Consider the following 24,279-nt stretch of genomic DNA (forward strand, 5'->3'; position numbering starts at 1 on the left):
CAGCAGATGCAATATTCATGACAGGAGTCTCAAATTAGAGTTAAATGTGAGCAGTTATTCAGAGCGCCTGAGGCCAGTGGCGGTTCCGGGCTATTCATAGAGGTTCCATTAAAAGACTGCATTCTCTTACAGTGTGGTAAAGGAAGCTCTGACGTCCAGTCAGCGAGTGTGGTGTTAAGTGATGCATTCCTGGACTGTGCGTTTATATAGTCACAGACACCAAGACCGCAGGACAGATTAGATTCCCGATGCTGCACGGTGATGTCTCCGTGTGTGTGGATGGCGAATAACCACATGAGGTACAGTCCTGGTCAAAAGTATACATACACTTTTAAAGGATATAATCTTGAGTTTCCAATCATTTCTACAACTCTTATTTTTTGTAATCGGAGCACATACTTGTTAATCACAAAAAAACATTCATTGAGTTGTTTTTTTTATGAAATTATTATGGGTCGACTGAAAATGTGAGCAAATCTGCTTGGCAAGTTTCACTGCAATAAGGCGCTTTTGGTAGCCATCCACAAGCTTCTTCTTGAACTTTTGACCGCTCCTCAGACTTCATCTGACCACAAAACTTTCCTCCAGAACAGGGGTCGGGAACCTTTTTGGCTGAGAGAGCCAAGAATCCAAATATTTTTAAAATGTATTTCCGTTTTTGATTGATTGATTGATACTTTTATTAATAGATTGCACAGTTCAGTACATATCCCGTACAATTGACCACACCCCAATAAGTTTTTCAACTTGTTTAAGTTGGGGTCCACGTTAATCAATTCATGGTACAAATATATACTATCAGCATAATACAGTCATCACACAAGTTAATCATCATAGTATGTACATTGAATTATTTACATTATTTACAATCCGGGGGGTGGGATGAGGAGCTTTGGTTGATATCAGTATTTCAGTCATCAACAATTGCATCAACAGAGAAATGTGGACATTGAAACAGTGTAGGTCTTATTTAGTAGGATATGTACAGCCAGCAGAGAACATAGTGAGTTCACATAGCATAAGAACAAGTATATACATTAGAAGTACATTTGAGTTGTTTATAATCCGGGGAGATGGGATGTGAATGGAGGAGGGTATTAGTAAAGTGTTGAAGTTGCCTGGAGGTGTTGTTTTAGAGCGCTTTTGAAGGAATATAGAGATGCACTTACTTTTATACCTGTTGGGAGTGCATTCCACATTGATGTGGCATAGAAAGAGAATGAGTTAAGACCTTTGTTAGATCGAAATCTGGGTTTAACGTGGTTTGTGGAGCTCCCCCTGGTGTTGTGGTTATGGCGGTCATTTACGTTAAGGAAGTAGTTTGACATGTACTTCGGTATCAAGGAGGTGTAGCGGATTTTATAGACCAGGCTCATTGCAAGTTGTTTTACTCTGTCCTCCACCCTGAGCCAGCCCACTTTGAAGAAGTGGGTTGGATTGAGGTGTGATCTGGGGTGGAGGTCTAAAAGATTATTCTGGGATGTTTGGAGTCTAGATTTGAGGGTTTTGGAGGTGCTGGGGTACCAGGAGGTGCAAGCGTAATCGAAGAAGGGTTGAATGAGAGTTCCCGCTAGAATCCTCAAGGTGTTGTTGTTGACCAGAGAGGAGATTCTGTAGAGGAATCTCGTTCTTTGGTTGACCTTTTTGATCACCTTGGTTGCCATTTTATCACAGGAAAGATTAGCCTCTAGAATGGAACCTAGGTAGGTGATCTCATCCTTCCTGGTGATAACAATGTCACCCACTTTTATAGTGAAGTCACTGACCTTCTTAAGTTTGATATGGGACCCAAATAGGATGGATTCCGTTTTACCTAAGTGTATGGATAGTTTGTTGTCAGCGAGCCAGGTGCAAATATTGAGGAGTTCAGCACTGAGGAGCCATATGGCCGTAAGAGCCATATAATATTTTTTTCAACACTGAACACAACTAAACGTGTGCATTTTTAAGTAAGACCAACATTTGTAGAGTTTAACAGGTCTCCTATTTTTTTGTAATAACATTGTTATTCTGAAGCTAACTGTGGAGGGGGCGTGGCATGCGGGCCTGCAGCGAAGCGGGGTGTGCCAGGACCGTAGATGGCCCACCTGGTGTTACGTCTGTTCGGCATTGTGATGCCGGGTTCGATTCCCTCGAAGATGCGTCAAGTGAACACAGCAAAGGTAAGAATATCAATCAATCAATCAATGTTTACTTATATAGCCCTAAATCACTAGTGTCTCAAAGGGCTGCACAAACCACCACGACATCCTCGGGAGGCCCACATAAGGGCAAGGAAAACTCACACCCAGTGGGACATCGGTGACAATAATGACCCAGTGGGACGTCGGTGACAATGATGACTATGAGAACCTTGGAGAGGAGGAAAGCAATGGATGTCGAGCGGGTCTAACATGATACTGTGAAAGTTCAATCCATAATGGATCCAACACAGTCGCGAGAGTCTAGTCCAAAGCGGATCCGACACAGCAGCGAGAGTCCCGTTCACAGCGGAGCCAGCAGGAAACCATCCCAAGCGGAGGCGGATCAGCAGCGCAGAGATGTCCCCAGCCGATACACAGGCAAGCAGTACATGGCCACCGGATCGGACCGGACCCCCTCCACAAGGGAGAGTGGGACATAGAAGAAAAAAGAAAAGAAACGGCAGATCAACTGGTCTAAAAAGGGAGTCTATTTAAAGGCTGGAGTATACAAATGAGTTATATAAACATATATAATATATATATATATATATATATATATATATATATATATATATATATATATATATATATATATATAATATAAAAACATTTTTTAACAAAAATGATCTATGAAACAAAACACTGGTGCTAATAAAAAGGCAAACCAAAAGACGCCAGGGTGAAAGCTAGGATAAAACACAAGGAAAACTAAAACTTGGTACGAGGACACAAAAGAGTAAACAAAAACATTCAGCATGAAAGCTGGAAAATAAAGTGGCTTAGCATGAGAGCTAGCGAGAAAATACATACATAGAATGATGAGAGTCGTCACTGTTCTGCGTGGGCGAATTAGGATCCGAGAATGAGTAAACAGAAAAGGTGAGCTTAAATAGGAGGGTGAAAATTAGCAACAGGTGTGCGGGGCGAGAATAACAGGTGGACTGATGTGTAACCATAGTGATGGACAAAAACAGGAAGTAAACGGGTCAGACTGAGAATGAAAAAACAAACATGTGAAGATCTGAGCAGCAGATCGCAACACCTGGGCCTTTTTACCCAAACACATGTCGCTCTGTTATAAGCAGCAGCCAGGAAGAGAGACGGGGTTGGGGCTGGAGCCAGAGCGCGAGCGAGAAGGAAAGCAACTGAGAGTCTTATTTAAAAATAAAACAATATTTAAACCCTGAAACAGGCTCTCATGTGGGTGCTTGGTGGTTTGAAGAACCCCCAGGATTGCAAGCCCCACCTTAACCAATAATAAATAAATAACGTCTTACCTTTATGCAACTTCTTCAACAGGTGCAGTAGAAAATGAATGGATGGATTAAAAATGAATGTTTTATATTTTGAACGTTATTTTTAACACTGTGATTACAAGTGGAATTATTCATTACTTATCGTGTTACGCAATGTCAGCTCGGATTTATCTGAGAGCCAGATCTGGCCACAATACCCAGTAATATTTTTGGAGGACAATTCCTTGCTTCTTGTCTGTTTCATTAATGTCCTCGGTGTTTGAACCCGACACTGTAGTTTGTACCACTCTTATGATTCACTATTTGTTATCCAGAAGTTTGTCCTGAATGGATTCAAGAAATTTCAACTCATTTGAATTGAGTCTATGATCATGCATTTCAAGTTTAAAGAACAACAAAGAGGTCTTTCATTACCAGGACACACGCAATAAAACAGGCCTCGATAACACCACGTGTAATCAAACAAGGCTTTGATAACGACGTGGTGCATTGAAGAAGTTACACAACAGTCGGGCCAAAATGAGCACAAACTTCTAAACCAGGGGTGTCAAACTCAAATACGGAGTGGGCCAACATTTTAAACGGAACAAAGCCGCGGACCAAGGTTGAACAAATTAACCTTTTAATAGGGACCCAAACAAGATTTGCATTAAATATTGAACAAGCAAGCCTTATATAACTTTAGTGACATGCAAAATCCAGTTTCAAATAAAAATAATAATAATTAAAAAAATATCAATGGCATATCAAATAAAATTCAAATAAAAATGTTATGCCTTTTTTTTCTATTTGCAATATTCTGAGATAAATATAAAAAAAATTTCCACAGGCTAATAATAAATTTGAAAATAAAATAACAATAATGAATGGACCAAACATTCAAGCCTTGAAGTAGCAAGAGAAAATGCATGAATAAAACGTTGATTATTGGTCATTTTGCTGGAAGTTTCCCGGAAGAGTGAGTCCTGGGTATTCGTTCTGTTGTGTTACGGTGCGGATGTTCACCCGAAATGTGTTTGTCATTCTTGCTTGGTGTGGGTTCACAGTGTGGCGCATATTTGTAACAGTGTTAAAAGTTGTTTATACGGCCACCCTCAGTGTGACCTGTATGGCTGTTGACCAAGTATGCCTTGCATTCACTTGTGCGTGTGTGTGTGTAAAAGCCACAAATATTATGTGACACGCTGTTAGTATGGAGGAAAAGCGGACGTGACGACAGGTTGTAGAGAACGCTAAAGGCAGTGCCTTAAATGCACGCCCCCAATATAGTTGTCCAGGTGGAAATCGGTCGAAATTCGGGAGAATGGTTGCCCCGGGAGATTTTCGGGAGGGGCACTGAACTTCGGGAGTCTACCGGGAAAATTAGGAGGGTTGGCAAGTATGAGTATTAGCGGTGAATGCGGTGTTCCAGCGGCTGTATAACACTGGCGGGCCAGCTCTAATGCTAAATTGATATTGCCTCAAGGGCCAAATTAAATTACACGGCGGGCCGGATTTGGCCCGCGGGCCAGAGTTTGACACCCCTGTTCTAAGCCCACATTGGGTCTTGTGGAACACGCTGCAGCTGCACACAAGAGTTCTAAAGAAAACCTGTAACTTAGCAGAGAGACGAGCAGGCCAAGAAACGGCCAACAGCAGCAAAGGCGGGGCCCGCCCTCAAATCCTCCCCTAAAGCCCACATGTTGTAAAAAATATCATTTATCAGCATTTCAAAGTATTTAAGATGACAAGAAGAGTACAAGAAACAGAAACTCACTACATTCTGGACCAGACTTCCACAACAATTCCTGTTTATGAATGTGGAACAAGAGAAATAAGACAAACACGGAGCTCTGATCTAAAGAGGAAACAGGAACCGAGTCGTACGTAGGCTTGTACGGTATACCGGTACTAGTATAGTACCGTGGTACTAATGAATCATATTCGGTACTATACCGCCTCTAAAAAGTACCGGTTCCCATTTTAACGGGCGCGTCGTCCTCACGTTGTGGCATTGCTGGTTTTACAAGAAGAGGAGCATGTTCGGCAGCTCACACACACAGAGTACTTACAAGCCGACACAGTGTGTCGACAGAAAGGACGCATTTTGGTGTAAAAACTGACGATAACACTGAAACACCCTCAGAAAGAAGTGCTTTAAGACACGCCTAAATAGCTAGCAGCTAACATTAATCCACAGTCTGCAGTGTTTTAGCTACTTCTAAATCACTAATCCTGGCCTCCATCACGACAAATAAAGTAAGTTTCTTACAAGTATCATTATCACTGGAAGACGAGGAATAGCTAAACACGCTTCACTACACACCGTAGGAGGATACAGTAGCTCACCGGTGTCACAATGTAAACAAACGCCATGGGTGGATCTACACCTGACATCCACTGTAATGATACCAAGTACAAGAGGTTGAAATACTTGTAGGTTAAGGTACTACTTTAGCGTAACAAATCCAAAAAATAAAGCACTCTCTAATTGAACAATACAGGTCGTAACAAGCAGTAGAAAATGGATGGATGAATGGAGGTCGTAACTGTCAGAATAATTGTATCAAAGTTATCACAAAACTTTGTGTTTCCATGAGTTCCCGGCGAGAGGACAAATGCTGTCTTTGATCTTACCAAGCAAAAGGCTTGTAACACTCCGCTGTGTAGGATGGGAAGCGACATGAAGGTGTTGGTTTCTTTGATGTATTGTAATCCACAGGAAGATTTTGTCTTGACCCGAGATCTACAAAGCGGAGTGGAAGCAGGACCTGACCCCCCTCCAAGCACCTTTTATTTGAACTGTTTTGTGAACAAGGACAACGGGGGTTTACGACCCCCCTCCCTTAGAAACAGCTGTTGCCATTTAATCAGGGAAAGTCCAAATAAAAGAGGAGGCATACAATAATTTCGTCAGAGCGCGGTAAAACTATATATTTTCACACAACTTTAGTATGCTTAAAGTCCGTTGCTATAGTTATCAGCTATTGTGCTTAAGCTGTACTTTTTCTATCTGTGCAAGGACAAAAACTTCTTGTCTGAGTGGTGGCCTCAGCCGCGGATGTTATTATTATTATTATTATTATTATTATTATTGTTTTAGCCCACTAACAGCCAAGGACTTCAAGGACCACAACGCAGACAAAACGACAGCACGCAGACGAAGCAGAGACAAGGCGAAATCACAAGGCCCCCAGTACATTGTGCGTCCTGGACCTGCTTTGCATAATATATGTGACCACTCCTTTTAGAGGCGGCCTCAGTAATGTTGACTGGGGAACTCCAGAATAAATAGAGGGATGCGGGAGCTGAACCTTAGAGCAGTGGTTCTCAAACTTTTTTTTAGTGACGTACCCCCCGTGAAAATGTTTTTAATTCAAGTACCCCCTAATCAGAGCAAAGCATTTTTGGTTGAAAAAAAAAGAGATAAAGAAGTAAAATACAGCACTATGTCATCAGTTTCTGATTTATTAAATTGTATAACAGTGCAAAAATTTTGCTCATTTGTAGTGTTTTTTCTTGAACTATTTGGAACTAAAGATATAAAAATAACTACAACATTTTGAAAAAGGAAAAGTGATTCAATTATAAATAGAGATTTCTGCACATAGAAGTAATCATCAACTTAAAGTGCCCTCTTTGTGGATTGTAATAGAGATCCATCTGGATTCATCAACTTCATTCTAAACATGTCTTCACAAAAAAACAAATCTTTAACATCAATATTTATGGAACATGTCCACAAAAAATCTAGCTGTCAACACTGAATATTGCATTGTTTTATTTTATTTTTCACAGTTTATAAACTTACATTCATATTTTGTATTATTCAATAAATATATTTAAAAATGATTTTTGAATTGTAGCTATTTTTTAGAATATTTAAAAAAAATCTCACGTACCCCTTGGCATACCTTCAAGTACCCCCTGGGGTATGCGTACCCCCATTTGAGAACCACTGCCTTAGAGCGTAGGGCGAGACTGTGACTAAGTGTGCAGCGCCATGCGTTCTCCTCATGAGCTAAATTAAACTCTGTCTCTGCATGATTCCTTGCTTCTTGTCCGACTAACAGATGTCATCAGTATTTCCTGACAAAACATTAAATATCTCGTCTTTGCAGTCTATTCAATTGAACATGAGTTGAAAATATTTTGCAAATGTGATTTTATTTACTATTTACACAATGTGACAACTTCACTGGTTTTGGGTTTTGTTCAGACATAACATGTGATGATAAAAAACATTGATGTAATCATAGATACGCTCCTGTACTTGGTATAATTACAGTGGATGTCAGGCATCATTAAATATCTTGTCTTTGCAGTCTATTCTATTGAATATAAATTGAAAATGATTTGTAAATCTTTGTATTCTGTTTTTATTTACCATTTACACAACGTGACAAAATCACTGCTTTTGTATAGACGTTGTACCGTACAAACCGTACTATGGACTTAAAGGCAAAGTCTGAGAGACCTCTTCCTCTGGAGTCAGGTCAACTTCTCCAAGTTGGGAAGCGTACACCGCCCTTTTCCTGTTTTTCCTTCTTTTCCATTCCTCCTTCGCGCGTCTGGGGGGAGGAACAGATCTTCCGAGTACAGGAAAAAGCCCTGGCCTTTTTTTTTTTTTTGTTACAAAGAGCACTGAACACATTTTTTTGGACTCCAGACCATGGCACTGCTCCTGGTCAATCCATGCTGGCCCTGGCTCCATCTAAAGCCGGCTCACCCTGTATCGTCTTGTCTCTGCTGGCTGAGAAGGTGCTCTACTTTCCCAAAAATAGAATGGCTCGGCTGTTTTGTATCAAAATAAAAGCTGGCACGCTCCACCCTATGAGCAAAAACCAGCAAAATACTTTGAGGGTTTTTTTCGCGGAGTTGTCTCTGGCACATCTTTGGCATTCCGCACTCCCCCCTCCTCCTCACTTTGTCTTGGTCTCCCACTCAGACCACGGCGATGTGGTCCAAGACTTCACCCTCAAAGAGTGATGAGCGTGAAAGTGACTTTGGCATTCTGAGACATTACGAGGCGTCCTAACAGAATACCAAATAGTGTCTCCGTGCATCCCCCCCCCCCTCCCGCCCCCCATTACCACCCGGAGGACCCCATCAGGGAGGACAAAAGCAATAAATCAGTCCGTCCTCTGAGACCTTCAAAGAGGATCCGACTCCTTAAGTGTTCCACCAAAGAGGCCCTGAGTGCTCATTTATACAAATGAGACAGATGTTGTTACCTCCAACCAGGAGGTCAGCAACCCGCCGCTCTTTAGCGCCGCCCTAGTGGCTCCCTGGACCTCTTTCAGAGATGGGTGAAAATAGAAAAAGACTACCGTATTTCCTTGAATTGCCGCCAGGTATGTAGTATGCGCCTGCCTAGAATTACTGCCGGGTCAAACTTGTTTCGCAAAATAATTAGCATATGCCTTGAATTTCCACCGGGTCAAACTCGTCACGTCACGAGTGACACTTCACCTGTCATCATTTTCAAAATGGAGGAGGCTGATTTCAATCATTTGAAATCGCATAAAGGGAAGAAGATTAAGAGCTATTCAGTAGGATTTAAGGTCCAAGCTATTGAATATGCTAAAAAGAACAGTAAGCAGCTATGTTTTATTAGTATACCGTAGCTGCGTGTGTCAAATATGAGTCATTAAATGACTACCGCCTCCTGGTGGTAGAGGGCGCTAGTGATCCTTCTTGCGACAACTCGTTTATTTTTTCCTCTCGCTTGCACTTTTAACATGGAGGATTACATATCTAAAATAAAACCGTTTTCTAAACTGGACTTTCAAATGAAGCAGGAGGTAATAAAGGAAGATCTCCATTGAGACAGAGAGTCTTTTAAAACTGAAGAAAGATAAGGAAGACTTTAGAGGATGTTGTAGTCGTAATGATTTGTGCAGTCCTTTGAGACATTTGTGATTTGGGGCTATATAAATAAACATTGATTGATTGATTGATTGATTGACAAGTTATCGATGCTTTTGTTTAGAAGGAGCTGCGCATAGACTTCATTTATAAGTAAAGGTAAGACCATAATAAAGATTTTTTTTAAAATTAAATGTGCTTTTCATGATGGTATCCTTACATCACACTCAAATTCATAAGCGCAGGCCTAAATTTACCGCATGCCTTTGGTAAGTGCCGGAGTGAGAAGAGGTTTTAAAATAATTAGCGCATGTTTGCCTTTACTGCATGCCTTTGGTAAAGTGAAGTGAAGTGAATTATATTTATATAGCGTTTTTTCTCTAGTGACTCAACGCGCTTTACATAGTGAAACCCAATATCTAAGTTACATTCAAACCAGTGTGGGTGGCACTGGGAGCAGGTGGGTGAAGTGTCTTGCCCAAGGACACAACGGCAGTGACTAGGATGGCGGAAGCGGGAATCGAACCTGCAACCTTCAAGTTGCTGGCACGGCCACTCTACCAACCGAGCTAAACACAGGAGTAAGAAGAGGTTTTAAATTAATTAGCGCCCCGGCGGCAAATCAAGGAAATACGATAGATTTTTTGTTGTAATATATTTTTTGTAGGAGGACCAACATGACACAAACCTTCCTAATTGTTACAAATCCCACTGTTTATATTCAACGTGCTTCACTGATGAGAGCACCGTTTTGTCCTACTAATTTCGGGGGACATTGAACTCACCTTAGTTTGTTTACATGTATGATCATCTCTGACTCCGCTCCTTCTTTGTCTCATTTTGTACACCAAACGTTTTATACTGTGTGAATGCACAAAAGGTGAGCTTTGTTGATTTGTTGGCGTGCTTATCAGGCATTGATTGATTGATTGAAAATGTTATTAGAAGATTGCACAGTTCAGTACATATTCCTCGCGGAACAGAGAGGTTGCGGCATGGGTAACGTTAGCTGTGATGCTAGCAGAGCCGTGCGAGTGGTAATACGAGAGAAAGAAGGTGCGAATGAAGGAAGAATTAATTCCCCCAAAAAAACGGCAGGGGGTCCATCGTCTTTCGGTGGTTTGGCTTCAAGTGGGAATATGTCGAACAGACAACCGTAATTTGTCAAGTGTGGGGCAAAAGCGTTGCTTCAAAAAGTAGCATTACTGCTAATATGTAGCATCATTTGAAAAGTTACCTGCTAGAGAATGAAGAGTGCTTACTCCGCATGACAACATCTCCATTCGGTGCCACACCATCAACATTTTCAGATCAACACCGTATGAAAACAATAGTCAACAACAGAATTTAATAACGTCCGTAGTAACTTACCACTTAGCGAAGGACAAACACTATTTGATTTCGTATTATGCAACACATGTTTTTCTCTTCTGTATATTGGACGGTATTTTGTATTTATATAGTGTTATGTATATTGTACAGCAGGGGTCGGGGAACCTTTTTGGCTGAGAGAGCCATGAAAGCCAAATATTTTAAAAACGTATTTCCGTGAGAGCCATATTATATTTTGGTAATACTTTGATATGGGGAACATATTCACCAATAATTAGTTGCTTATTAACATGCAAATTCGTAACATATTGGCTCTTAATTAGTCATTTTTAAGTACTTATTAATGCCTTTTTCTGCATGGCCTTATTTTACAAGCAGTAAGCCATTAACTAAGAGTCTTCCCTTATAACCTCAGAATTATTGCTTATTAGTAACCCTAACCCTTATATAGTCCCCTAGTGTCCAAATAAGTCTTAATTAAGTCTTTGTTACTTAGAATATGTTCCCCATACTAAAGTGTTATCAATATTTTTAACACTGAATACAACTAAATGTGCGCATTTTTAAGTTAGAGCAGGGGTCGGGAACCTTTTTGGCTGAGAGAGCCATGAAAGCCAAATATTTCAAAATGTATTTCCGTGAGAGCCATATCATATTTTTTAACACTGAATACAACTAAATGTGTGCATTTTTAAGCAAGACCAACATTTTTAGAGTATAATACATCTCTTATTATTTTTAATAACTTTGTTATTCTGAAGCTAACCAATAATAAATCAAATGTCATGTCTGTTGATCATGTTTTTGTTTGGCCATGTGCTGTTTGTCCTTTGGAATCTTTAAGTTCCTGTTTTTTTCCACTCCCTTGTCTGGTTTCCTTGGTTACTCATTTTGTCCACCTGTCTCTGGTGGACAAAATGCCCGCTCACCTGCTTCCGAGGACTATTCAGAGGCAGTATTTAAGCTTGTCTTTGCCAGGCAGTCGCCCTGGCGTCAATGTGATCTTTTCTTGCTCTGTGCTGACTTGTTTCATGCCTTGCCATAGTTTCGTGCTTCATGCAATGCCAAGTAAGTTTTGTTTGATTTATGTTCATAGTCTGTTTATGCGTTAGCTTTGTTCCTTAGCCCAAGTTGTGCCTCTACTGTGAGCGATTTTTGTTTGTATCGTTTTTTAGTTCAAATTAAATCATGTTTTTACCTAAATGCCATGTCCCGAGTAGTCCGTCTGCCTTCCTGGGGGAACGACCCTGCAGCAAGCTGCGACCCCCCACATTGTGACATAAAATACTTCTTACCATTAATGCGACTTCTTGAACAGGTGCGGTAGAAAACGGATGGATGGATTTAAATGCATGAGAATGTTTTATATTTTGCACGTTATTTTTAGCACTGTGATTACCAGCGAAATTATTCATAATTATCGCGCTAAGCAATGTCAGCTAACATCTATCTGAGAGCCATAGGTTCCCTACCCCTGGTTTAAGCATTAGACACCTTTTTACCTGCACACTGCCTCCCGCTGTTTCCCACATCTACAAAGCAATTAGCTACCGACTGCCACCTACTGATACGGAAGAGTATTACACGGTTACTTGGCATAGCTCGGTTGGTAGAGTGGCCTTGCTAGCAACCTGGGGGTTCCAGGTTCGATTCCCGCTTCCGCCATCCTAGTCACTGCCGTTGTGTCCTTGGGCAAGACACTTTACACACTCAATCAATCAATCAATGTTTACTTATACAGCCCTAAATCACTAGTGTCTCAAAGGGCTGCACAAACCACTACGACATCCTCGGTAGGCCCACATAAGGGCAAGGAAAACTCACACCCAGTGGGACGTCGGTGACAATGATGACTATGAGAACCTTGGAGAGGAGGAAAGCAATGGATGTCGAGCGGGTCTAACATGATACTGTGAAAGTTCAATCCATAATGGATCCAACACAGTCGCAAGAGTCCAGTCCAAAGCGGATCCAACACAGTAGCGAGAGTCCCGTTCACAGCGGAGCCCGCAGGAAACCATCCCAAGTGGAGGCGGATCAGCAGCGCAGAGATGTCCCCAGCCGATACACAGGCGAGCAGTACATGGCCACCGGATCGGACCGGACCCCCTCCACAAGGGAGAGTGGGACATAGGAGAAAAAGAAAAGAAACGGCAGATCAAGTGGTCTAAAAAGGGAGTCTATTTAAAGGCTAGAGTATACAGATGAGTTTTAAGGTGAGACTTAAATGTTTCTACTGAGGTGGCATCTCGAACTGTTACCGGGAGGGCATTCCAGAGTACTGGAGCCCGAAATGAAAACGCTCTATAGCCCGCAGACTTTTTTTGGGCTTTGTACACACCTGCCCCCAGTGCCACCCACACTGGTTTAAATGGAACTTAGATATTGGGTGTCACTTTGTAAAGCGCTTTGAGTCACTAGAAAAAAGCGTTATATAAATATAATTATCTGAGAGCCAGATGCAGTCATCAAAAGAGCCACATCTGGCTCTGGAGCCATAGGTTCCCTACCACTGGTGTATCGTGACATGGCCTAAAAATATCGAGATACTAAAAAAGGCCATATCGCCCAGCCCGAATCTGGATATTTTGACTTAAACAGACAGCAAATCAATTACAGTGGACCTAATTAAATGTATTTTATATAATTAAGTTGGTGCAGAATTGAAAATGCAACAAAGTAGGTACAGTTTTCCAAAAAATTTAAAAAAAATTAAGTTGGACAAAAATGAAAGTAGACAGTAAATTAATTACACCACAACAAAATAAAATTAGGGCTGGGCAACGATTAAAAATTTTAATCGAAGTTAATCGCACTATTTCTCCGATTAATCGCGATTAACTGCATTGTATACACAAAGCCCGATAATGAATTCAAAAGTAGTGTGTAGTGCACCTTTATTGGAATATTCTCCCACATGAACAAAAGCGCCAAAACATTTGTTGTGCAAACACAATTTAAATCAGTCCTTGTTAAACAGTAGCAGTTAAATAGCATATTTGATGAAAATCAACTCCAAAAATGTAAATACAAACATTTAAGCTTATTGCCACTGCCAGGGTATTTAAGTTATCCTGTTTGTTATGGAAAATAAATATAATCTACATACAAATCTCTGAGCCACAATCATAACATCTGAACAGGCAATTTCTGAGGTAACAGCAGGAACATTTTTTTTATCAGGGATCTTATGTTTAAAAAACTTATATTGTAGGTAGTGGGCTGTTTTAGGGAATTTTTGATCAAATTATCCTTACCAGCAATATTAATAATGTTGTGTTTATTCTGCGTAGTGCACTTAAAATAATTATGACCATATCTAGGAATTGATATGATGGGAATTTTGCTTGGTGCTTTGATAAACTGAAGGCATCATATACATGGTACTATATTGTGATGTTATGAGCCAGGGAAACAAAGAACTACCCTACCCAGCATGCAACAGGAGTGACGAGCATGCGCGGTAGCCCGGTATAGGTTGTGTCGCCATGACGGCATCTTGTATGTTGTGATATGCACGCTCTGAAAGTAAACGTTAAGAACTCAGCCAACACTCCTGGTCTGCATTATTCATAAATAGACAGACAACACATATACTCCGCTGCTTCACAGGCCGCTGGATGTAGCCGGCAAAGTATTCCCATGCTAGCTAGCCGGTCTAGCAAGCACGCCTCATTCAGTCCAAAACGGCCCGATCTATCCACATCCAGAATTGTCTGGCGGTCGTAAGTGATCCCGGAGTGACCACGCTGTAAGCCAGCCAGGAAATTTGCAGAATTGTCCGGTATTTTTGCCAAATGTTGCATCTTTACCAAGAGCCCCTCCACGCCATCTTGTTAAGAAAAGGCGTTAACAAAATAAAAGCATGTAAACAACATACGCAAATGCACGATAAAATAATTGTCGGCGTTAATAGACTGATGAGTTAACTCGTAATTAACGCATTAATTTGCCCACCCCTAAATAAAATATATAAGTAAAAAAACTTTCAATGCAACTTCCAATCATTTCTCCAAAATTGTGTGAACTTACATCTTTTTTGTACTAAAAGTTAGTAATAACTTAAAGCTCAAACCAAATGAAAATGGTCTATTTTGCAAAGCCAAAGACACACTTGAAGCACTAGTTGTGATATTCCATGTCCAGGATAAAGAATGTGTAAAAGGAGACACTGACACCACATGTTTCCAACACTGTCCAGCAAGGACCACAAAGTCCTGGTCATCCAGACATATTTTGACTTCATCAAACTTAGTCAGAGCAAAATCAACTTAATTTGCAATACAAAACCCTCTGAAGGAGTTTTTAGTGTGAATGCCAACTTCACAGTTGTCTGCTCTGCACTTTACACAACAAAACGCTCACACACATGAAGTCTGCCAGCATGTGTGTGACAGAGGCTAAAGATACACTCGACAGCCTTGAAAGGACTCGTCCGGACCAGACTATCAGTAACATAGTGGCGCTGATTCCTTTTTAACACTTTCAACTTGGGTTGCCCTATATACCAATACTACTATAATATGGCGGTACTACGGAATCAAAATCAAGACTATACTCGGTTTGAAAAGTACCGGGTCTGTCTATACCGTGGGGTAAATAAATAAATAAATGGGTTGTACTTGTATAGCGCTTTTCTACCTTCAAGGTACTCAAAGCGCTTTGACACTACTTCCACATTCACACACACATTCACACACTGATGGAGGGAGCTGCCATGCAAGGCGCCAACCAGCACCCATCAGGAGCAAGGGTGAAGTGTCTTGCTCAGGACACAACAGACGTGACGAGGTTGGTACTAGGTGGGATTTGAACCAGTGACCCTCGGGTTGCACACGGCCACTCTCCCACTGCGCCACGCCGTCCCCTTTTTTTTAACAGGCATGACATTGCTGAGTTTACAAGTAGAGGAGCATGTTCGGCAGCGCGCGCACACAGAGTACATACAAGCAGAAAGTGTGCAGACAGAAAAGGGATAATGGATGCATTTTAGCAGCTAAAGTCCATCCGCAGCCGGCAGTGTTTTAGCTACTTCTGAATCACTAATCCTGGCCTCCGTGGCGACAAGTAAAGTAAGTTTCTTACAAGTAACATTATCACTGGAGGACGAGAAATTGCTAAATATGCTTCACTACACACTGTAGGAGGATACAATAGCTCACCGCTAACACAAGCTAGCGGGCCTGAATGCAAACAACCGCCATGGGTGCATCTACACCTGGCATCCACTGCAATGATACCAAGCACAAGAGCGTATCTAGTCGACACTACTATGATTACATGGATATTTTTTAGCATTGCAAAATCTTTTATTTATTTATTTTTTTTAAAATTCATAATATTTTTATAAACTCAGTAAATACGTGCCTGGACACATGAAGACTTTGAATATGACCAATGTATGACCCTGTATCTACTTGGTATCACATCGATGCCTAAATGAGAGGTATCATCCAAAACTAATGTAAAGTATCAAAGAAGAGAAGAATAAGTGATGATTACATTTTAACAGAAGTGTAGATAGAACAAGTTAAAACAAAAAACAGCGCGACACCTACCCTTTACATCAGTATTGGTTTATTAGTAGGGGTGTAACGATACGTGTATTTGTATTGAACCGTTTCGGTACGGGGGTTTCGGTTCGGCACGCGGGCGTACCGAACAAGTTTGTAAGCAAAAGTCTTCACAAGCTTCTCTGCTTTCTGCCTCAGCAGCAAGCATTGTCCCGCCCACACAACCATCTGATTTGTTACATACAAAGCCAATCAGCAGTGCGTATTCAGAGCGCATGGAGTCAGTGCTTCAGCGTCGAGCAGATATGCGTTTAGCAGGAAAGCAGAGGACAGTGTACTCTCCCCAAATTATAAAAAACACCTCCAAGTCACAACTTTACAAACATCACTATGAGCCTGATGACCTTCTAGAAACTTAAACTGCAGCTCAGCTCGCTCTCAGTCCTGGCTTGAGGTGAAGGCTAATTAGCTTTCAGCGTAACGTTAACTCATTTTGATGTGTGTGTGTGTGTGTGTGTGTGTGTGTGTGTGTGTGTGTGTGTGTGTGTGTGTGCTAGGGGCAGCAAAGCCCTGTCTGTCGGTTATTTCATTGAACTCCATGGTGTTCAGTGATGAATAGTCCCTCCTATTGCTATTGTACTATTTTTCAGCTATAGTTACATGAATCATTAGTAATGTAGCAGCCTAGTTTTGAATGGCAGGGTCCCTGCTATCACATGTTGATAAAAATATAACATTTACATAATAAAAGTCAACTACAGGATCCCAAATGCTGTAATAAATTAAGCATAATGAGTTGACTTGAAACTGTTTAATGTTGCACTTTTTATATGTGGAAGAAAGGTTTTTTCATTTTATTAAATCTAAGCAACAACTTGAGGCAGTTTAATGTGGATTAACATGGGCAGAATTATTATAGTGTTCCCAATGTTAAAAGGATAAAGCCATTGTTTACAAATTTGGTAAATAAATAACTAAAAAAATTTATATTTTGTTGTTTTCTTACTGTACCGAAAATGAAACGAACCGTGACTTCTAAACCGAGGTACGTACCGAACCGAAATTTTTGTGTACCGTTACACCCCTATTTATTAGGTATTATATTTTATTGTATGATCCTGTAACTACTTGGTATCGCATTGATACCTAAATGTGTGGTATCATCGAAAACTAATGTGAAGTATCAAAGAAGAGAAGAATAAGTGATTATTACATTTTAACAGAAGTGTAGATAGAACATGTTAAAACAGAAAGTAAGCAGATACTAACAGTAAATGAACAAGTAGATTAATTATAATTTTTTACAGTTTGTCCCTCATAATGTTGACAATAGGTAGACCAGGGGTGCCCACACTTTTTCTGCAGGCGAGCTACTTTTCAATTGACCAACTCGAGGGGATCTACCTCATTTATATATCATTTATATTTATTTATTTATGAAAGAGACATTTTTGTAAACAAGTTAAATGTGTTTAATGATAATACAAGCATGTGTAACACATATAGATGTCTTTCTTTCACGAAGACAAGAATATAAGTTGGTGTATTACCTGATTCTGATGACTTGCATTGATTGGAATCAGACAGTAATGATGATAACGCCCACATTTTCAAATGGAGGAGAAAAAAAGTTGTCCTTTCTGTACAATACCACATGAAAGTGGTTGGTTTTTGGCATCTAATTCATCCAGCTTCCATACACTTTACAAGAAAAACATTGGCGGCAAATTCCGTAGCTTGCTTGATTGACATTCACGGCACCCGAGGGTCTTGTGAGATGACGCTGGCTGCTGCCAGTTCATTATTATGAAAAAATGACAGAGAGGAAGGCGAGAAACACTTTTTATTTCAACAGACTTTCGTCAAAACTCTAAAGGCCGACTGCACATTTCCTATCTTCACAATAAAAGCCCTGCTTCATGCTGCCTGCGCTAACAAAATAAGAGTCTCGGAAAGCTGGCGTGCACAAGTGATGTGCACGCCAGCTTTCTGAGGGATCGCTTGTGCACGCCAGTTTTCTCAGACTCTGTATTTAGTTAGCGCAGGCAGCATGAAGCAGGGCTTTTATTGTGAAGATAGGAAATGTGCAGTCGGCCTTTAGAGTTTTGACGGAAGGTACGGCGCGAGAGTCTGTTGAAATAAAAAGTGTTTCTCGCCTTCCTCTCGGTCATATTTTCATAATAATGATCTTGCAGCAGCCAGCGTCATCTCACAAGACCCTCCGGTACCGTGAATGTCATTTAAGTGACGTCTTGGTGAAGATTGATGATTACTCATTTTTAGGTCTATTTTTTTTAAAAGCCTGGCTGGAGATGGACTGACACACCCCCCGCGGTCGACTGGTAGCTCGCGATCGACGTAATGGGCACCCCTGAGGAAGATAAATGACACAATATGTTACTGCAGACTAATTAGGAGTCTTTGTTTGTTTACTTACTACCAAAAGACAAGTTGTCTAGTACAGTGGTTCTCAAATGGGGGTGCGCGTACCCCTAGGGGTACTTGAAGGTATGCCAAGGGGTATGTGAGATTTTTCAAAAATCTTCTAAAAATAGCAACAATTCGAAAATCCTTTCCAAATAGATTTATTGAATAATACTTTAACAAAATATGAATGTAAGTTCATAAACGGGGAGAAAAAATGCAACAATGAAATATTCAGTGTTGACAGCTTGATTTTTTTGTGGACATGTTCCATAAATATTGATGTTAAAAAATTATTATTTTTTTGTGAAGAAATGTTTAGAATGAAGTTGCTGAATCCAGCTGGATCTCTATTACAATCCCCAAAGAGGGCACTTTAAGTTGATGATTACTTCTATGAGTAGAAATTCTATGAGTCGCAGTGGTGACAAAACAAGGGGGTGAAAAAACAGGAACTAATGGAGTCTTGAAGTAACAGAACATAACTAAATAAAACATGATCGCATGTTTCTTATCATCCACATTTTTTATATGGTTTGGGGAGGAGACCCTGCCCCAAGTGGAGGAGTTCAAGTACCTAGGAGTCTTGTTCACGAGTGAGGGAAGAGTGGATGGTGAGATCGACAGGCGGATCGGTGCGGCGTCTTCAGTAATGCGGACGTTGTATCGATCCGTTGTGGTGAAGAAGGAGCTGAGCCGGAAGGCAAAGCTCTAAATTTACCGGTCAATCTACGTTCCCATCCTCACCTATGGTCATGAGCTTTGGGTCATGACCGAAAGGACAAGATCACGGGTACAAGCGGCCCAAATAAGTTTGGGTCTCTCCCTTAGAGATAGGGTGAGAAGCTCTGCCATCCGGGAGGAACTCAAAGTAAAGCCGCTGCTCCTCCACATCGAGAGGAGCCAGATGAGGTGGTTCGGGCATCTGGTCAGGATGCCACCCGAGCGCCTCCCTAGGGAGGTGTTTAGGGCACGTCCAACCGGTAGGAGGCCACGGGGAAGACCCAGGACACGTTGGGAAGACTATGTCTCCCGGCTGGCCTGGGAACGCCTTGGGATCCCCCGGGAAGAGCTGGACCAAGTGGCAGGAGATAGGGAAGTCTGGGCTTCCCTGCTTAGGCTGCTGCCCCCGTGACCCAACCTCGGATAAGCGGAAGATGATGGATGGATGGATGGATGAACCACTTGTTTATTTTTCAACAAGTTTTTAGTTATTTTTATATATTTTTTTCCAAATAGTTCAAGAAAGACCACTACAAATGAGCAATATTTTGCACTGTTAAACAATTTAATAAATCAGAAACTGATGACATAGTGCTGTATTTTACTTCTTTATCTCTTTTTTTCAACCCAAAATGCTTTGCTCTGATTAGGGGGGTACTTGAATTAAAAAATGTTCAAAGGGAGTACATCACTGAAAAAAGGTTGAGAACCACTGGTCTAGTACATACACTATTTTATTGAAGGACTAAACTACAACACTCGCCCGGAAAAGGGTGGAGTGCCATCTCCGGGTTGGGGAGGAGACCCTGCCCCAAGTGGAGGAGTTCAAGTACCTAGGAGTCTTGTTCACGAGTGAGGGAAGAGTGGATCGTGAGATCGACAGGCGGATCGGTGCGGCGTCTTCAGTAATGCGGACGTTGTACCGATCCGTTGTGGTGAAGAAGGAGCTGAGCCGGAAGGCAAAGCTCTCAATTTACCGGTCGATCTACGTTCCCATCCTCACCTATGGTCATGAGCCTTGGGTCATGACCGAAAGGATAAGATCACGGGTACAAGCGGCCCAAATAAGTTTGGGTCTCTCCCTTAGAGATAGGGTGAGAAGCTCTGCCATCCGGGAGGAACTCAAAGTAAAGCAGCTGCTCCTCCACATCGAGAGGAGCCAGATGAGGTGGTTCGGGCATCTGGTCAGGATGCCACCCGAACGCCTCCCTAGGGAGGTGTTTAGGGCACGTCCAGCTGGTAGGAGGCCACGGGGAAGACCCAGGACACGTTGGGAAGACTATGTGGCTGGAGATAGGGAAGTCTGGGCTTCCCTGCTTAGGCTGCTGCCCCCGCGACCCGACCTCGGATAAGCGGAAGATGATGGATGGATGGATGGATGGATGAACCACTTGTTTATTTTTCAACAAATTTTTAGTTATTTTTATATATTTTTTTCCAAATAGTTCAAGAACGACCACTACAAATGAGCAATATTTTGCACTGTTATACAATTTAATAAATCACAAACTGATGACATAGTGCTGCATTTTACTTCTTTATCTCTTTTTTTCAACCCAAAATGCTTTGCTCTGATTAGGGGGTACTTGAATTAAAAAATGTTCAAAGGGAGTACATCACTGAAAAAAGGTTGAGAACCACTGGTCTAGTACATACACTATTTTATTGAAGGACTAAACTACAACACTCGCCCGGAAAAGGGTGGAGTGCCATCTCCGGGTTGGGGAGGAGACCCTGCCCCAAGTGGAGGAGTTCAAGTACCTAGGAGTCTTGTTCACGAGTGAGGGAAGAGTGGATCGTGAGATCGACAGGCGGATCGGTGCGGCGTCTTCAGTAATGCGGACGTTGTACCGATCCGTTGTGGTGAAGAAGGAGCTGAGCCGGAAGGCAAAGCTCTCAATTTACCGGTCGATCTACGTTCCCATCCTCACCTATGGTCATGAGCCTTGGGTCATGACCGAAAGGATAAGATCACGGGTACAAGCGGCCCAAATAAGTTTGGGTCTCTCCCTTAGAGATAGGGTGAGAAGCTCTGCCATCCGGGAGGAACTCAAAGTAAAGCAGCTGCTCCTCCACATCGAGAGGAGCCAGATGAGGTGGTTCGGGCATCTGGTCAGGATGCCACCCGAACGCCTCCCTAGGGAGGTGTTTAGGGCACGTCCAGCTGGTAGGAGGCCACGGGGAAGACCCAGGACACGTTGGGAAGACTATGTGGCTGGAGATAGGGAAGTCTGGGCTTCCCTGCTTAGGCTGCTGCCCCCGCGACCCGACCTCGGATAAGCGGAAGATGATGGATGGATGGATGGATGGATGAACCACTTGTTTATTTTTCAACAAATTTTTAGTTATTTTTATATATTTTTTTCCAAATAGTTCAAGAACGACCACTACAAATGAGCAATATTTTGCACTGTTATACAATTTAATAAATCACAAACTGATGACATAGTGCTGCATTTTACTTCTTTATCTCTTTTTTTCAACCCAAAATGCTTTGCTCTGATTAGGGGGTACTTGAATTAAAAAAATTTCAAAAAGGGGTACATCACTGAAAAAAGGTTGAGAACCACTGGTCTAGTACGTACACTATTTTATTGAAGGACTAAACTACAACAAAAAACATATGTTTCACGTAGACTAATATTTTTTTGTTCAAATAAAGCCAATCTTGAGAGTGGACTCAACACCGAGAGTTGGAGTACTACATTATATACGAGCGTTTTGAAGTACAACATTCCACAGTAGCTTTATGAGCGGCTCTGTAAAACTGACCATTTTAGGTGATAGCGTTTATAGCGCTGTGCTCTGGGCAGAATAAGTCTTACCGGCAGCCATAAGTCACACGAACTACGACTTTAGGACCTATTTCAGAGCAGGGTGGACTACTTCATTGACATTTTTGTCGGAAGCTACATTTGACATAACGACGACATAAAGGCGAGGCAAACCACGCGGGTGCTGTGCATTTGTTTCTGTCAATAGTTTCTCCTCATATGCTTCTGGTATTGTTTGGCGATCTCGCACTCAGATCTGTCAAAACTGGGTCTGGAAATGATCATTCACGCGTTCATTTCATTTCGTAGTGACTATAGCAAAATCTTTCTTTATTTTCAACAAGTCAAGGCTAAAGAGACTTCAGACGGTACAAAATACGTCTGCCAGACTTTTGACCGGTGCACCCAGACCCGCCCAAACCACCCCCCATTTGATGCAGTTTTCATTGGCTTCCAGTCAAATTCCACATTGAGTTGAAGATTTTAGTACTGACTTTCCGTGCGTTGCATGGTGAGGCCCCTCTGTACATCACTGACTTGTATTGCCCCTACTCTTCAGGGTCTTCAAGCCAGGGTCTTCTAAAGCAGTGTTTTCCCAACCACCAGTCTGGTGTGCCGTGGTAGATGATCTAATTTCACTTATTTGGGTTAAAAATAGTAGTTAAGTCTGCAAATGATGTGTTGTTGTTGAGTGTCGGTGCTGTCTAGAGCTCGGCAGAGTAACCTTGTAATACATTAAAAGCGTTACTAAAACGGCCTTCTTTCATCTCCGTAATATCGCTAAAATTCGCTCCTTTTTGTCCACTAAAGACGCCGAGATCATTATCCATGCGTTTGTTACGTCTCGTCTCGATTACTGTAACGTATTATTTTCGGGTCTCCCCATGCCTAGCATTAAAAGATTACAGTTGGTACAAAATGCGGCTGCTAGACTTTTGACAAGAACAAGAAAGTTTGATCACATTACGCCTGTACTGTATATACCTTTATATACATATATACATACATATATACCTATAGTGTATATACCTTTATATACATATATACATACATATATACCTATACTGTATATACCTTTATATACATATATACATACATATATACCTATACTGTATATACCTTTATATACATATATACATACATATATACCTATACTGTATATAGCTTTACATACATATATACATACATATATACCTGTATTGTATATACCTTTATATACATATATACATACATATATACCTATACTGTATATACCTTTATATACATATATACCTATACTGTATATACCTTTATATACATATATACATACATATATACCTATACTGTATATAGCTTTATATACATATATACATATATATATATATATATACCTATACTGTATATACCTTTATATACATATATACATACATATATACCTATACTGTATATACCTTTATATACATATATACATACATATATACCTATACTGTATATACCTTTATATACATATATACATACATATATACCTATACTGGCTCACCTGCACTGGCTTCCTGTGCACTTAAGATGTGACTTTAAGGTTTTACTACTTATGTATAAAATACTACACGGTCTAGCTCCATCCTATCTTGCCGATTGTATTGTACCATATGTCCCGGCAAGATATCTGCGTTCAAAGGACTCCGGCTTATTAGTGATTCCCAAAGCCCAAAAAAAGTCTGCGGGCTATAGAGCGTTTTCCGTCGGGCTCCAGTACTCTGGAATGCCCTCCCGGTAACAGTTCGAGATGCTACCTCAGTAGAAGCATTTAAGTCTCACCTTAAAACTCATCTGTATACTCTAGCCTTTAAATAGACCTCCTTTTTAGACCAGTTGATCTGCCGCTTCTTTTCTTTCTCCTATGTCCCCCCCTCCCTTGTGGAGGGGGTCCGTTCCGATGACCATGGATGAAGTACTGGCTGTCCAGAGTCGAGACCCAGGATGGACCGCTCGTCGGGACCCAGGATGGACCGCTCGCCTGTATCGGTTGGGGACATGTCTACGCTGCTGATCCGCCTCCGCTTGAGATGGTCTCCTGTGGACGGGACTCTCGCTGCTGTCTTGGATCCGCTTTGCACTGAACTCTCGCGGCTGTGTTGGAGCCACTATGGATTGAACTTTCACAGTATCATGTTAGACCCGCTCGACATCCATTGCTTTCGGTCCCCTAGAGGGGGGGGGGGGGGTTGCCCACATCTGAGGTCCTCTC

At 41.4% G+C, this 24,279-nt stretch overlaps 1 protein-coding gene across 4 annotated transcripts in view; it reads right to left on the reverse strand.

The window, feature by feature from the left end:
- Nucleotides 1-24,279, reverse strand: part of itgb1a (integrin, beta 1a) — a 122,815-nt gene that overhangs the window by 54,834 nt on the left and 43,702 nt on the right. The gene's annotated exons all lie outside the window — the stretch shown is intronic.

The sequence above is a fragment of the Nerophis ophidion genome, linkage group LG15 (genome assembly GCF_033978795.1).
Source record: "Nerophis ophidion isolate RoL-2023_Sa linkage group LG15, RoL_Noph_v1.0, whole genome shotgun sequence".
Taxonomy (NCBI): Eukaryota; Metazoa; Chordata; class Actinopteri; order Syngnathiformes; family Syngnathidae; genus Nerophis; species Nerophis ophidion.